Source organism: Trachemys scripta, chromosome 1, assembly GCF_013100865.1.
Source record: "Trachemys scripta elegans isolate TJP31775 chromosome 1, CAS_Tse_1.0, whole genome shotgun sequence".
NCBI classification, from domain to species: Eukaryota; Metazoa; Chordata; order Testudines; family Emydidae; genus Trachemys; species Trachemys scripta.
In genome coordinates, this window is record NC_048298.1 from 150,326,488 (window position 1) to 150,330,895 (window position 4,408).

Genomic DNA, 4,408 nt, shown 5'->3' on the forward strand with positions numbered 1-4,408 from the left:
CACTTGGGCGTGGCTGAGTCATACCCCTGAGTGACAAATTATACTGACATAACCTATAGTGTAAACAAGCCCTAATCCTTAAGGAAAGAGAGGGAGTGGGGGAACTCCTGAAGGTGATTCATAATGTGAGATGAGCAGTGGGCTGTGTATATGGTATTGTGTTTTCCTGGGGCATAAGAATAGGGATGCCAAATTCATTTAATTTCATTCCAGTTTAAAGTATATTTCATGGGCCAGGGGATAAATTTGGAAATTATTACATCATAGGAGTGTGTTTTTTTGTGTTTGTTTTTAAACAAACAGCTTTTACAACATATAAGATCTTAAAACATAAAACGGGGACAGCTACTGTCTAAAATTTATCTATGAATCACCAAAAAATCCTGAGCACAAACTGACTCCATAGACAGGAGTTTTTTTAAACCCTCTGCGGACTTTTGTGCATTTTAAGTACTCAAATACACTTGTTTTCTTTTAGCTTTCCTTAAAATTCTCACAGTCCCTGCGTGCTGTCTTCTGTCTTATGTTTTTGTCTGCTGCATGGCCATATCAAGTAACATGACCTTACTTATCTTCTTTAATAAATAAATGGAGATATCCCATCTCCTAGAACTGGAAGGGACCTTGAAAAGGTCATCAAGTCCAGCCCCCTGCCTTCACTAGCAGGACTAAGTACTGATTTTGCCCTAGATCCTTAAATGGCCCCCTTAAGGATTGAACTCACAACCCTGGGTTTAGCAGGCCAATGTTAGAACCACTGATCTAATATACCACCTATGTCTGACCTGTTTGCCTGCACCATTTGCCTGTGACAACTGCCAGATCCATAAAATCTTAGACTCTTCATTTTCTAGAGCACTTGCAATTCGCTGGTCATAATATCGCAGGGTGAGTTTAAATCCGTACTTGCCACATAGTCTCCATTGCAGACTCTTGGCAACCTCATTGTGTCTGTTCATATATTCTCTCCCAACCAGGCTCCTGCAGGTCATCAGCACCTGCTGCATCATCTCTTCCTTGTTGGAACAATTCTGTAGTTCAGGGAGTAGTTCTGTTGGTCAATTTTGTTTCAAAATTTAAGCTTTGACAAATTTTCTGCTCTCATAATGAGGCTCTCTGTCTTTCCTTTGAGGTCTCCTTCTAGAAGCCATGAGTTTCTTAATCTTTCATCAGTGATTGGTTATTAATTATTTAATAATAATATTTTTTATTATTTATATTACGTTAGCACCTAGGAGCCCCAGTCATGGACCAGAACCCCATTTTGCCAGGTGCTGTACACAGAACAAAAAGACAGTCCCAGCCCCAAGGAACTTACAATCTAGGTATAAGACAAGAGACAGCAGATGGATATACACAGGTATGAGCATACAAGGAAACAATGAGATAATGTTGGTCAGCATGACAGGCAGTGGTCTCTGCACACCAGCAACCTAAATAGTCCACTTAGTCCACAACTTTCAAGGGTGGAACACAATCTTTATATAGTAATTAAACTTTTAGTTATTATAACTATTTGCAACAACTTATTGTCACTCCAGGGGCAAATATGTCCACCTTTAGGATGACCACTATCTCTGCACAGTTATTCCTCCGTCCCCATTCTCCTTCCTGTTTTTCAGCCTCTTCCCTATCCTTGTAGCTTACCTGCTTTCTTCCTGCTACCTTCACTTCCCTTAGTAATTTCCTGTTTCCACACTGTGGGCTTCATTCCCACTCTCTATCACAAATGACCTGCTAAAATAACCCGCAATGACATAGTCAATACTGACACTGAAGTGTCATTACTATGCTTCAGAGTAACATGTCCAATAAGATTAATGAGGTGCAGAGAGTTCACAATCTCAGACTGCCTGCAGAATCAGGAGAACACCATCACATCATTGGTTTACACTCAGGTCACATTTGGAAGTCTAGTTTTGTAATCACGAGGCCTAAAAACTTACTTTAATAAAAAAAAAAAAAAAAAAAGCTGTGCAAACTTGATATGCCATCAAGGCCACAAAAATACATCAAATTGGCTAGATCCAACCCACAGATTAGGTGTTTGACACCAATAATGCCCGATATTGTTCTGGATGTGCAGTAATTGCCCTAACAAGTTCTTTGTACAATTACTGCATAACATGGCTGTTGTACCATGTTGCCATGCTGACAACTCACCAATCTACCTCTCTACTCCATACTTGTCTCCTTCTGTCCTAACTAAAATCTCAGCCTCTGTCTCTCTGACATCTTCTCGTGGATGTCCAGACAACAGCTTAAACAGAACTCCTAATTATCCACCCCCCCTCCCAGCTCTCCCTCTACCCTCCTTTCTTGATCGCTGGGGACAACACCACCGTCCTACCTGTCATTCAGGCCTGTAACCTGGGTGCTATCTTTGACTGAGCCTTTTCTCTAGATCCTCACATCCAGACTGTGTCAAAATGTGGCTTATTCTTTCTCTGCATAACATCTCTGAAAGACATGACCTCTCCTATTTACCCACACAGCTAAAACTTGTCTAGGCTTTCATCATCTCACTTCTTGATTACAACAGCCTCTTCTTTGACCTTGACAAATTTAGTTTCGCCCCGCTCATATCCATTCAGAATGATGCTGCAAAGATCATTCTCCTAGCTCATCACTTGGACCCTGTTATCCCCTTCTTTGCATCCCTCCACTGGCTCCCCCTTTTCTATTGAAACATAAGCTGCTTGTCTGCACTTTCAAGGACTTTCACACTCTACTCTCACCCCACCCACCGATCATGTCTCATATGTTATCGAGATGTCAGCTCTTGCTTCAGCTCCGCCAATGATGCCAGCTTCCATCACCCATTTGTTCAAATTTCAAACAAGCACCTTTGTGCTTTCTTCCATGCTGCCCCTCCCGCTTGGAAGGAACTCCCCATAAACCTCCACGAAGCTACCTCATTATCCTCCTGCAAATCCCTCTTAAAACTCTCCTCTGCAAAGTCACCCACAAAAATCTTGACAATGGTTAGGCCGCTGGTATGCTGGGACCACTGCCCATCATGCTGAACAGTATTGTCTCATTGTTCCTTTGTGCTCCCCCACCTATTGTCTCTTATATAATACTTAGCTTGTAATCTTTTTGGGACTATCTTTTTGTTTTGTGTTTGTACAGCATCTAGCACAATAGGGTCATGGGCCATCATTGGGTCTGGTAGGAACTACCACAATATAACTAATAAACAATAATATAAGTATATATTGCAGTGCACAGTACTGGCGGTGCAAAGACTTTATACTGTATGCTGCCAGTGAATGGGGCACATTGCATATAATTGCACAGCTCATTGTTAGCTCATTGTGCTGCTAGTGAGGATCAGGGTAGTTATAATACTGAACAATCCTCTTTTTTAATCTGGTTTGTGCCCTGTCTGCTACTGAGACAAAACAGGGTGTGGCTTTGTCTGGTACTGGATGGGGGAATGCCATTTTGAACAGTGCTCTGCTCTGTCCCTGTTGGCATGACCTTGTGCTCATGGTACATATGAGATCACGCTGGAAGGGCATGGAGGCATGCTCTTGAAAATGGCATCCCCCATGCAGCATGACCTTGCACGCATCACGCATACAAGGTAAGGTTGCCAATTTTGGTTGGATGTATTCTTGGAGGTTTCATCACATGACATATTCCTTAATTAAAGATTAATCTTTAATTCCTGGAGGATTACTATTACAAGATCATGCTGGTGGGGGGAGGGGAGCATCATGCAGGCAGAGGTGGGCCCATGCTGTTACCAAAAGTGCTGAAATGTCTGGTATTCTGGGGACATGTGACCAGCCACTCTATAGTAGGCACAAGATGTACTGCAGCTTATGTTACAGGCCAGTGACCTTGATGGGTGTGTGATCTAGTGCAGGCTGGTGTATACAGGATATGTTGTTACAGGCTGCTATTGGTGATGTGCATGGGATACGTCATGGGGTGATGTGTCAGATGGAGGGTAGGCAACATTGCCAACTCTTGTGATTTTATTGTAAATATGTGACGGTCTTCTCATTTGACTATGTCAGAAGTTCAGCCTGTGCTATTTAAAAACAGCAAGTTTCTAGCACTTGTGGCCGTGGAGGAAAAAAACCTGGAAAATATGACCTTGAGGTCATAAAAGAACACAGTATTTATTATGTTTACGATCACAGGGCTTTTCTGTGAAGTTTCCTCAGGGCCTGACTCTTGAATGACCCCCTCCCCACCTCCAGCACGCGCTCGATCTCCCTTCCCTCCTCTCCCCCCGCCCATCCTCTTACGCTAAGGCAACAAGGAGTCTGGTGGCACCTTAAAGACTAAGCGTCACAACATTCTGCCCGTGTCATTGGCTTATCCCCGGGGCCGCTCTGTCCAATGGGAAGGCCGCTTGCAAGCCTCCCCTTCCCGCCGCTGGCCAGTGTGGGTA